General features: G+C 40.5%; 1 protein-coding gene across 2 annotated transcripts in view; it reads right to left on the bottom strand.

Annotated features, from left to right (window-relative positions):
- znf469 (zinc finger protein 469) overlaps positions 1-13,351 on the bottom strand; it is a 79,811-nt gene that overhangs the window by 45,749 nt on the left and 20,711 nt on the right. Inside the window, exon 2 of one of the 2 annotated variants that reach the window (XM_088997396.1) lies at positions 4,100-4,287. The gene's annotated coding sequence lies outside the window, so the exon portion shown is untranslated. Of the gene's footprint in view, positions 1-4,099; positions 8,537-13,351 lie in introns of those variants that run through there. The other variant, XM_088997395.1, reaches the window with a different exon arrangement.

The following is a 13,351-nucleotide window of genomic DNA, read 5'->3' as shown; positions in this document are numbered from 1 at the left end:
CACAGACTGTTGCTGCCTGCATGAAAGTCATCAGGAGCATTCAACCCAGCTTTGAAGTGAGACAACAGCTCACTCCTTTCCAGGCAATTCTCAAGGCTTTCCCTTGACATAAAGCATGACGTCAGACCCTGCACAGGTCCAACGGTCCAAAACAAATGTGTCCTAACAATGCCACATCTGGAGTGAAGCGGCAGGAGTGAGAGGGGAAGAGTAGGAATGCGGAAGTCTTGAAAAAGGGAAAGCAGCGCTTAAACTGTTTTAGCTCCAAGACTGACCTATAATTTACTGGTGACTCCCCCTGCCCCCACTCTCCAAAGGCCTGATCAACACAGTGTACACACGGAGGCTGCTTCAGTGGCTTGGCAAATCAATTTAGTCTAGTCCACAAGTCCAGTGAGACAATTTAATGCTAAATAAACAAAAAAAAAAGTCAATGCGTGTGTGCTGGTAATGCTTCACTAACACGGTATCACTAGGCTTGAAAGACGTTTTGAGGGGTGTGGGGTTCAGGGGGGTAAAGCGTTCCATTGTTTTATTTGGCTTTGGTCTGACTTTTCGGTGTGGTTACAGGGGGAGGTCCTCCTAAAATCTTTGCAAGCAGCCTGTTCTTGTTGTCACTGTCAGAATCAATCAGACCTGCTGGATCTGCAGTCAAGCAGGGGAGGGAGCACAGCAGCAAGGCAAATATTCAGGCCAATTTTCTGCTTTGAGTAAAGCATCTAATGAACACATGACGGTTGAACAGACGGGCAGATTATCGCACCCCCGGACACGCATACAATAATTTGATTCATCACCATGGATGCAATGCGGTCAACCAACAGACAGATACAAGCATACACTTGCACACCTACGCATCCATGTCCTCCACTAACGGAATGTGTGTGAAGGTCTCGGGAGACCATTTCGATTGAAGGTGTGTGAGTCATATTTGGTCGGATGGAAAATATGCTGAATGTGTTTGAAAGGGTGGAGAGACACAGATAAGGAAGAGGAGGAGGAGTAGGAGGATGTCGGGTTAGGGAATGAGATGATGGAAGCTGATAGATTCTCATCATCTCTAAGTCATGTGTTTTACATGAGCACTGGGGATTCACAGTGCTCACCATTTAAAATATCAACTTCCAACAGTATATGGGCCCAATTCCAGGTCAGGAAAAGCAGGTAGCCACCACCAACAGGAGGAGTGGAGTACAGTCTATAGAAATTTTAGGTGGCTTGAAATAAAGAAATAAAGAAATAAAGAAATAAAGAAATAAAGAAATAAAGAAATAAAGAAATAAATAACTTAAAACCAAAACACATGTTGTCTTGATTGTAATCAGTCAGAGTGACGAGCCAGTTTTGTAAGATTAATAGGAAATACAGGTCAGAAACGGACCAAGGTAAAATATTACAATTGCGAAACGGTTGACTAATGCTTTCATAACTACAAACAGATGATTTTACTTTTCATATCTACACTTGCAAATTAATTTCAGTCAGACAGAAATAGTGCCTCCTACCTGTCAAATACAGAAATGCCAATTTGCAGATTGTAGTCAAGGTCACAGAATAACTTTTGATGGAGGCTTTGGTTATTGGGAAAAGTAGATGCATAATGTCAGCTGTTTTATATTCATCAAAACAGTACAGAACATTTTGTTTGGATTTAGCCATTCAATAACAAACTGAAGCCTGCAAAATCAATACAAAGATGACGCCGCTCCCGTTGTTTTGGCAGCTGACTGACAAATCATAACTGAGTCATGAGTGAGGCCTCAATGCAACGAATACGATCAGCAGTTTTATGGTTAGGATTTCAACTACTACAGTATTTTTCTGGATTGAACGTGAGCATAATCAAAATGATTATGATTGGGAAAACTATTAGTAGAGTTGTTTTTTACTTACTGATGAGGTCACAAATGTGGATTCTCAGTTTTGTGTCAGAGAATAAGAAACCCGTGACTCTTATTACTCCACATGAAAAATAGGGAAAGAATGCCCTCCATGGTGTTATGTAAGATAAGCGACAGGTCTGGCCAGTATAGTTTGCGCTAATAATTAACTGAACAAGTCAATTACACATACAAATAAATAAATAAATAAATAAATAAATAAATAAATAAATAAATAAATATCACAATGGGGTATTAAATTAGATATACTTAGGTATCGAACAAATGAAAAGGTCAAGTAAGATGAATGACTAACAGAATAGCCTCCTTTTGATGGCAGTGCCAACATATAGGATGAAAATCTAATGCCCATTCCAGACCCCACCCTACGTAGATTAATAGTTGATAGACTTTTCCCAAATTTCGGGTCACAAGTGCCTATGACACAACAGTTGGCGGGCGGGCAGTAGTGGAAAAATGGAGGTGATCAAGCTGGAAGCGAGTCGGGGGTGACATTCATGCCCAAAGAAAACAATTAAGCATCGTTGCGGGGTCAAGAGTCGTTGTACAAATAACTGAGCCACCCAGTAGTGAAGTCAACAAGAGAATGCTTTCCTCTACAGCCCGGAAAGCCCTGGCAACAGAAGATGCTGGCAAGCGTGTGACAAATGCGCCATTTGAAACCAGTAATGGTGTCTCAGTCATCACCATATGAGGCTGTGACAGAAAAAGAGCAGAGAGACAGCAAGGGGGAGGGGGGTGCAAGCAGAAGTGAAATACCACAATACTGGCACCTATATTGATGGAGGACTGATTGAAAAAGTCTTCTTTTATTGTTTATGCAACAATGAAAGGACAATTGTTCAGACTCATTGGTGGTCCGACTGAAATAATGGCTGTTGGGAGCAGGATGAGAGATAAAGCTGCTGTTTACTGGACTTGAATCAAGCAGGATATTTACCTGTGGGTTATGCTGTTGTTGTTCTCAGGTGTAATGATCAGGAAACGGTTTCGTGATTATCTTTTTCTGCCATTCAGTCAAACTTTTACAAACTTGGTCAAAGCAGTGGATTAAGTAATAATACACAAAATGAATGACAGCGGAATGAATTAATAACCCATTTGACTTTGATTTTCCTTCTCTTTTGCCTTGCCTTTATCTCATGCTATGTACTTTCCTCTCTCCCTTCGCTCCGCCTTGCCAGTTCTGGAAAGTTCATTCACACAGTTCAGCAGTGACACAAGGACCGTCTCCACCATGGCAGACCGTACTTGTGTTTTTTCAATTAAGCTGGGCTCCTGTGCACTATTCATTTGGGAAACCATAATTCTCATGGCCCAGCAGAACCTAATGGAAAGTCACTTAGAGTTCTTTTTTTTTTTCTTCTTTTTTCCAGGAGGGGTATTGGAAAGACCCGTTCCCTGGAAGTTGTTTCAGACTAGCGCACATGGAGGGTCAATACTGTGGGTGAGAATAGAGGAGGTGTTGATAGGAAGGTCAAGACCTCACTGAGGGGTTACTGGGGTGCAGGCACACAGTGAAAAATGGGCAGAAAGAGGCAAACGAAAGCTTACATATTGAAGGATTTCCAGGGGACTGTGGGTAAAAGTGGGTTTGTTGCAGACCGGATCTGAATTGACCCGCGGGGAGGAGTACACATTCACGGAAATCACATCAAAGCCTGGTGTCTCAGAGCGGCAGATGAGTAAAGACTGCCTCCTGTTTATTTTGTTGATCAAGATGAGCCTCACATGCCAGTTGCATCTATCGGCGGCCTTAAAATAAACCCAAAGTGCACTAATGTAAACACACAAGCATGCACACAGCACAGTACGATCACCGCATGGATCTGAGCTGCACTGTCAAACAAAAACACTAAGTGCATCTATACAACACTGAAGATAAAGCAACAGTGTCTGGAGTATAAGAAGCCTCAAACTATTCCACACCGCTAGATGATGCTCATTCCTGTAAGTCATTGGCATATAGATGAGCAGGCCGCCTGTCAAGCAAAAGGTCTCAGAAGGTAAACACAGTAAGACACATCCAGCTCTATCATACACAGTCGGATCATAAACACACGCCCATGCATGCCCATAAAAAAGTGGGAGGGTCCTAGAGCGGACAACCCACATGATACGCCAACCTCCACCACAACAATCAACACAGACAGACAGTATGCGAGAGCGCCGTGAGCGGGAGCTGTCGGAATGCTTACCTCAAGAGTTCTGATGCGGGGTGCGAATGAGGAAAAGCCTCATGACTAGTGGAGTCTTTGCCTCTGCTTAACTCTCTCAGCTGTGGAGACGGGCGCTGAGACTTGCAGGCAGCGCTGAGCAGAGTGTCACTCGGCAGAAAGCAGAGGAGCCGCGCAGATCCCAGGCCCGTCCACTAACACTCTGCCTTCTGAGGATGAAAAGAGAAGACTTCATTACCAGCTGGAGACCACGCCTCCTCCACCCCTCCAGTTTCCCTCCCCGCTTCCCTTCTCAACTCGCAGCCAGTAGCAAGCGGCCTGTCCTAGCCAAGGGGGGAGCAGACTGCCAAAGAAAACCTCTCAGCCTGACACCAGTTAGTACTGTGCCGTGCACACAGAAAAGGGACTGAAAGATGGGGAGGGAGATGGAAAGACAGAACGATGGCATACTACAAGAATCCGCAAATTGCTATTTGTTTTGAAAGTTTACATGAGACCATTGTGTCAGATGTCTCGCAGCCTCATAGTTGAAGTGCTTGAAAATAACCATGGATGGTGTGCATGTGTCTGTGTGGTCTGGTTATTAAATGAGTTCGAATAAGAAAAACAGAGGGATGACAGAGACAGACGGGCAGACGGAAAGAAAAGCACAGACGCTCACAGGGACTCATGGAGCAAAACAGTTGATCCATTTGACAGTAGTAGCCAACAAAGATACATAATGGACAGGGAATGTTAGAATTTCTTCAATTAGGACTCGAAGGAAGATCGCCTGCTTCGATGTGCCAATGTCAATGAACCCATCTTGCGTTCACTGCAACTGTCGTCGTGTCATTCACGTGTAATTCAGCTTGACGTTTCATGTTTGTCCATCCTCCGATTGAGGCACGGCTCCTCCAGCTCATTGTTTCTGCACATTTCTTCAAATCCAAGAGAACTATCTCTTTCCCTGAAAGACACTCTTGCAGTTTAGTGTCTATAATTATAAGAAGCTGTGCTGCACCCTGGCTACAGCTCAGCCACACAAGAACCATTCTCTATCATGTTTGAAGGTTTAAACCAGGCCATGGTGCCCAAAAAGGGGTGTTAGAGATTAGAGGACATTGGCTCCTAAGACTACAGAAAAAGACACAAAAAAAAAACACACACACACACACACACATAGTGATGAGCCCAAGAAATGCGCAGCAGGATCTGGACGTCAAACACACGTTTTTAACCTTAAGTAGAGATTGCCCAAAGAATCTGCGGGATCTCCTCTGCAGTAAGGTCATGCTCCAGTACACAACAGAGACTGGACAGGGCTTGATCTTAGAGACAGCTTGAAAGCAACACGGCCACAGTGTATTGCTCCAGCCAGTATACTGCCAGTGTCCCTATTTGAAGTATGTCTACTGCAATATTCTGGCGGCATTACTTCAAAAATAACATTCAATGATGTTTTTATGACTTTTCAGCCATTGGCAGAAGGAATAATCGTCCTAATACACCATTAAGGTTGCAGTAACAGTTTGAAACAATTCAAAATCACATAGAGACGATGTAGGTAAACATTTTGCAGTCGTAGATGAGGCATGGAAGGAGTACAGATCTCTGGCGTTCTCCCATTCTAACATTAGCACCTACCCAGACCCTCTCTGTTGTTTAATGGTGTCAAATTTACACAGTCCCACAAAGCAGCACTAACGGCTGCTTTCATTGTAGGCCATGTTCGGGGATTGGGATTTGACACACTTTAATAAACAGTAAAAGGGCTGACAAACCACTCTTGGTTCTCTTTCACAATCAAAATCTCAAAAAGTATTGTTTGGAGTCTTCTGCGTTCTGGAGATCTGGCCATGGATGTTTACATTTCACCATGATCTCAACATAAAGCGCTGTAAAAGGAACAACAGCAAATACATACTAACAGTAATATGGCCAAATAATGAGACAAAATGGAAAAGAGTTATGACAGACTGTCAATTACATATCTCCCACCAAGTCACATTTTAGGTTCAGGTGAACTTTGTGGAAGGAAGGCAATATCACACGCTGCCCCCAGAAGCTTGGTGGAGCTGCAAAGTACAGTACACAATACAGTCGATTTATACAGATGCAGAGGTTTGGCAGCAAACCTTTTACGCAACATCTTGGTGAGACTGTTCTGTTTTGGGGATAATGAATCTTTGTGCTTTTGTTTTCGAAGCTAAGAATATTGTAACTCGGTTATATTGGTGGAGTGGCAGGGTTTCTTTTTAAAGAGCAAGTCGGAATTTATTTTAGGCAGATGGTTGAGAGCAAAACACATACTGTACTGTACTACTGCAACATGTATTCAGGGTGACAGCTTTCATTATTTGCGTTATTCTGCCCAAACTGAATGACTGTGTAATAAAAAATAATTATATCTCCCATGCATTTTTAATATGCTGGCACGGTGGCTGACTGGTCAGCATGTCCACCGGCAATAGTGCAGAGGTACAAGGTTTGATTTCAGGCCTGAGCGCTTTTGTATGGAGTTTGCATGTTCTCCCTATTTTCTCCACATTCCAAATGCATGCATGTCAGGTTACTGGAACACTTTAAATTGTCCAGACGAGTCTTTGTGTGCCATGATGGGGTATCACATTAGTGAACAGAGAAAAAAAGCAGTAACCTTCACATTTTAAACACAACACGAACTCTATGAACTGAGACAAAATCTCTGTTCTTTTTTTCTGCACAAATACATTCATTGCACCTCAAAAATCAATATACAGATCCATTTTTCGATCGGCTTTATCCTCACAAGGGTTGCATGGGGTGTTGGAGAAAATTCCAGCTTTTTTCGGGCAGTAAGCCCAGGACACCCTGGACCAGTTGCCAGTCAAATTGCAGGGCACACAAAAAACAAACAACCATTTGCGCTCAGACCATGAGACAATTTTGAGTGTTCAATTGGCCTGTTAAGCATGTTTTTTGAATGTGGGAGAAAACGGAGGACCCAGAGAAAACACACACATGCCTGTGGAGAACATGCAAACGCCATACAGGGAGGTCGGAGCCAGGATTTAACCCATGACCTCTGCACTGTGAGGTCGACTCTTGCCCCTGGACCACCACAAACATGTTGGCCTTTTGTAAAATAAAAAGTATTTTGTGTCTACCATCATTTTGTAATTAATTAATTAATTTACTTCTATTTATTTTGACAGAAAACTACATAATAGAAATGAAAATATAATTCCTCCTCCCATTTAAGACCACAATTCTATAAAAACAACCTTGTGATGTTTTTTTTTTCCCACCGAAAACACAAAAGCTGTGAGTCGTTATCAGTGACGTGGAGTCAGGGGAGGCAGGTGAGGCTGTGCCTCACCTGTCATCATGGAAATATCAAATGACAAAATGAATTAAACAGTTATATTTATTTAGTGATTTGTACTTTAACATTCTTTTCCATTTAACTTCACCGTTTTTGGATTTTTTTTTCAAAATCGCCGAATTTTCACATTTAACATTCAAATACTAAGTGGAGACGAGCAGTGAGGCAGCAGCCGGCAGAGCCTCAACATGGATTGCGCAATCACTATGCTAACTGTGCTGGCTTGCTGTGCAGTGAGACCGCGTGTTCAAAAGCTTTTAGTATATGAACTAAATTTCTAGAGTTTAGCTGGTGTATATAATGTACAGTCACTGTACATTATAAACACTGTACTACAGTGTTTATTTTATTTTCGTTTCAAAACTTTTCGTGTCGCTTGGCCTTATTTTCAGAATGGTGGATGACATATCGAAATTGAAAGAATTTTCTAAACTGGACTTTCAATCGAAGCAGGAGATAATAATTCAAGAAAGACCAACACCGGACTGTATAGCTCACAAACAGTGTCATGATCTGGTTGGCGACCAACGGGGGGCGCTGTCGGCCCCGCCTGCACCTGCACAGGTGCTGGTCGTCCCGATCAGATTGGCGACCAGCGGGTAGCGACGTCAGCCCGGCCGGCAGCCTCGCAGGTGCTGGTCGTTATAATCAATGACACTTAAAAGGACACCTGGCACGATCATCCGGGGCCGATTCATTGTTTGTTTGCTGCTTGTTTGCTGCATGCATTGTGTACGTGTTTGTTTAACCTTGGCGGACTTTTACTTTTGGTCTTCTTTTGCTACTTTGTATTTTTTCCATTCAGATCATTTTGATGTTTTACATTTTGTTCCTGCTGACTTTATTTTAATACAATTTGTCAAACAACCTCCTGCTCCCTCCTGCCTGCTTTTTGGGATCCGAACCCGCCATCACCACCTCGCAAAACGTGACAAACAGTGAGGGATGAATGTAAATCTCCTGGACAGCTTCTCAGCTTTTTGGCCGAGAAGGATCTCATTGAAACTATTCCTGAAGCGACAAAGTTGCTCCAGCTCGTGCTCACTGTTCCAGCTACAACAGCATCAGTGGAGCGGTCATTCTCAGCAAAAAAGACTGAAAACATATAGTCGGAACAGGACTGATCAAGGACGACTTTCTTCACTGGCAGTGATCTCCATTGAGACAGAGAGACTTGGACTTCATTTATAGGTAAAGGTAACATGATAATAACATGTTTTTTTAATCTTTTTTCTATGCTACAGTTTTATACAGTATAAAAAGAATGCTGAAATGACATTAAAAAAAACATGTTAATTGCTGCCAATCAAATGGTGAATAAGCTACTCTGTGGAGTTCATATGTTTGTAAATCTGACTGTGATGACGTCAGTGCCTCACCAGCAATGAACCTCACTGCACGTCACTGGTCGTTATCATCAATAAATGATGGTTACAGTTTAGTCTACAAACAAATAGTATAGTTGGATTGATCATCTCAGTGTGTCAGATCTCATTTTAGGGCTTTACTTCACGCTCTGATCTATACTAATGTTAAAAAAGAACAACCAAACATTTTCATAACGACTTGAAAATTCAAACAAAAGTTTGCTTTTATCACAATTCCCGTTTGAAAAACGAAAACTGAAGAAACAAAAGTTACAGCTTTGCATTTTTCATTTTAAATGTGTTAATAACAAGTGTGAATTACCAATGATTGTGTGTGAGTTGTGATATGCATTCTCTTCATTATGTCATATGCCGGTTCTTATTTTTTGTGCGTGTTGTGAAAACCGACTGACACTGCTCTGACCAACATCAGTGCTGTCAGGAGAGAGCGTAACCTCAAAGCCACGTGCGTCAACATCAAGGACAAACCAGAGAAGCTGGTGAAACAATACATGGTATGGAGTTAATATTTTAGCTCCTCCAGGTGTCTGGCATCTGTCATTCACTAAAAAAACAGACACAGCACATATAGTCTTTGACTTTGAAATGAATAACATCCGTCAACAGTTGTCTTGTTCATATTTAATTAAAGGGATGAGTATAACACGGATGAAAATATTTTTTTTTTTTCTGACGGTATGGAGAAGTTTAAAGCAAACAAGCTGACATGGAGGCGGTGGTCTTTGAATTTGCTGTCACTGAAAAATACTGCTGACACACAGAGATAATTCGGAGGATGCCAATGTTCTGGATGAGCTGCAAAATGTCCCATTTGCCTTTGTAATGCTGTTCGTTCTGGTCTACGTACACCACCTAAACTCACAGCTCCGATATACCTTTGAAGCGTTGCAGTAAATCACAATGTAAACTTGATGGGGGGGGACTCTCCTTTATTTCTAAACGTGCTTATTTAAACAGCTCTCAAATGAAGATATATATTTTCTTAGTTATTGTTTCCAGTTCAGTAGAATACCGGTACATTTCTACATTTCAATCTAGTCAGCTTTGTGGTCTTTTTCAAACTTGACACCAATTGAGGTTAAACAAAGGCGACATGTGAAAGGTGTTCAATGGAAACATTCATCCACAATTTCATATGGTCTGAACATAGAAATAGATAGGTTTAGAAGTGGCGTAGAGACGAGGTTGATTGCAAACCTGGAAGTGACGGCACGAGTTGTAGCGTCCATCGTAACGTGGCTTGGTTTGGCATAGAAATAGGATAGTTTTGAGCGTATTTAGGTCTATTTAACGTATGGATGCTGTAAAAAGGAACAACAGTTGGGGGCTGCTATGTTTCGCTTACGGATGCTTCAACTACAAGCTCAAAACAAAGGAATTTCGTTCTTCAAGTGAGTGAAAATGAAATTTCTATAAAAAGAAAAAAAAAATCGTTTTGCGATGTTTTAGCGACTAATTTTCGTCCTGTTTTCGATCTTCGACCGTTTATAAGTACGTTCTAGCTGTTCTTCATTAGTATGAAATTGAATTGGCTCTGCCTCCTCAAGCATGTAACTAATTCGACACTAAATTTGAACTGCAAGGGTGTGCGTTTCACTAAACATTGCTAACTTAGCAATATTGCTAATATATTGCTAAATTCATTGTTAACGCTGAAAACGTGTCTCACTAAACATTATTTAGCAATATTGTTAACGCTTAGCAATATTGCTAAATAGCAAAGTTTAGTGAAACGCGCCCCAGGTTAGCCGACTCTACTCATACAACATACTAATAATTACTTCTTGATTTTTTTGATCCGTTGTAGATTTCACACATATATACACTATACACAGTGTTACCTAATCCTCTACAGTTTAGTCTTCTGATTTAGTCAAATTCCGATCACCAATTAAGTATGATCATTCTTTATGAATGTTATTTTTTTCACGTTTGAAGATTGGTTACAATCACACTCAAAAGATAATTATACTATGTATTTGAATTTTCAATCTTAAAGAGCTGTCATTTCTATTATTCATAACATTTTTAGACTCTGAATAAATATACATCAATAGTGGTGTATTTAATTGCAATTGTATGTTTTGGATTATAAAAAAAATTATAATCCAAAGCATATCTGATCTTGAAAGTTGAGGTTTTTGGACTTGTCCGACTTCACATCGCGCCGAAAGACGACGTGAGAGTGAAGTAGTTGTCTTCTAAAACATATTTAGCCACAAAGTATTAGAATTTCGTCGAATACCGGAAGAAAATCGACGAAAAACGAGCAAAAATTATTCATATGGTACGGAACTGTGTCAGAGGCTACAACTCGTGACGTCACGACCTGGTGACCGCGGGGCGCAATGCTATTGCCTCCTTTGGGCACTTCTAAACCTATCTATTTCTATGGGTCTGAATGATGACTTATTTTTTCAGTTTATTTTCATATGGTCTTTTATTTTTTACTTTACTTGTCAAGAACGTATTAAACAACGGGTATTTTCATCATTTAATTTACTCGAGCCACCGATTTAGTAAATATGTGAATACAACCAATACAAATTAAGTTTTAAACACTGAAAATACATCATGTTGACACTAATACTCTGTTCAACAAAACCTTATCTCAGTCAATAAGAAAGTTTTAATTCAGAGGACCCACCCAACAATGGATTACATTGACCGTGGGAAGTGAGAACAAATGTTTAGAAATATTTTTAAAAATGATTCTTAATAAGTTTAATTATTTTCCAAGCACGCGGGAGGGTTAAAATGACATAAAAAATCTGTATACTTTTTACTTTTCAAATGGTCTATGTCACAAATTTTCACTTATTGCATGTCAGTCTGCCCCCATGACAAACAAGGGTTCACCTCCCTCTGGAAAAAAAGAAGGTATAAACTGTATTCTGGAAACAGGATCACCTGTTTTGGCTCTGTGCCATTGCAGTTACATGCTAATCATGTGAGGTGACCTAAACTGGCTCTTTAAAACAATACCTGCGAGTAGGGCTTGCTGTGTAGTGCAGCTGTCAAGGGTCACTGCAGGACAGATTGCTGACATACCCAAAGCACCAATGAAAAGAAAGGCTTCCTGTTTTTTGAAACACCAATGTGTCTCCCAAGGAGGAGTAGTGAGAGAAACTACATACAGTGACAACACACAGCCCCGGAATGGCTGCAATACTTGAATGATGCATTCAATTTTTTTGTCACTGTCCGTATTACTGATGAGTTAGTGCTATTGATTTTACAATTAAAGTCTTTGATATACCAGAAGACAATGACCATAATAATCTCGACTCAAAAAATGGACAGTTTGTCCATATGACTTGACTGCTCTTGGGATTTAGGAATTTCACACTCAAATTGACCAGTGATGGGCTAATCACACACTGGTGTGTCTTGCCGAGTCCAGCAGCCACGAACATATGCTTGCCTCCTTATGCAAACACTGGGCACTTCAGACAGTGTAGACTTAGCAGCCTTGCGATGTGTACTCGTCCATCCATGTGGACCAGGAGTGAGGATGTTCCCAGGAAGACAGAGTCTGGCAGTTTTAGGTGAGGATGTAGTGTAGATTCAAAGTTTTGGCAGGGAAAAAAGGCCAATACCGAGCATTGTTTTATTCTTTGATGAATAACAATGAACGGAGCTGTCACAAAATGTGAAATGACTGTTATGCAAACTTTCTCTGTCACTGGGGTCTGGCACAAGTCATTCTAAAAATGTAAGCTGTCAAAAAATGTATTACATTCTGAATAGTACAATTAAAATTTGGCACATCAAACACCGGTGTATGCTGCCAAACCAGGCTGCAATATACACGGCCCAAAAAAAAAAAAAAGAGTAGCTCCTAATGTGCCCTTTGCACCCCTTTAGTAGACAGAAGGTAATGTTGCTGTCACAGTCAAGCATCAATCCTAAAAGTTAAGAACAAGCAATTTCACATAAAAATGGCATAAAGTAAAAGTATTCATTTGCGGAACTCTCCTGGATGTATGTATGAATGCCCATGAATGCTCATGCATATACAGTATATATATATATATATATATATATATATATATATATATATATATATATATATATATATATATATATATATATATATATATATATATATATACAGTAAAGTCTCGTTATATCGATATTCAAGGGAGTCCGAAAAAATATCCATATAACCGGGACTATCGATATATCCGACCCTGTTTGCATGTAATTTTCTCAGTGCGTGCATAGAAATAGTATTGATATAACCGGGACTATCGATATATCCGATATCGATATAACGAGACTTTACTGTATATAGTAAAGTCCCGGTTATATCGATATTTTTTCGGACTCCCTTGAATATCGATATAACGAGACTTTACTGTATATATATATATATATATATATATATCAGTGTTTATATATAATAAAGGTCAGCAGGAACAAAATGTAATACATCAAAATGTTCTGAACAGAAGAGAGTATCAAAAGTAAACCGAGTGTAAAAGTCCGCCAAGGTTAAACAAACACATGCTGGTCGTTTCCAATCAGTGACACTCA

Source organism: Hippocampus bargibanti, linkage group LG05 (assembly GCF_051943395.1).
Source record: "Hippocampus bargibanti isolate YZ-2025 linkage group LG05, ASM5194339v1, whole genome shotgun sequence".
Classification (NCBI taxonomy): Eukaryota; Metazoa; Chordata; class Actinopteri; order Syngnathiformes; family Syngnathidae; genus Hippocampus; species Hippocampus bargibanti.
Note: the sequence above shows the minus strand (reverse complement) of the source record. Positions and strands in the feature narration are given on the sequence as shown.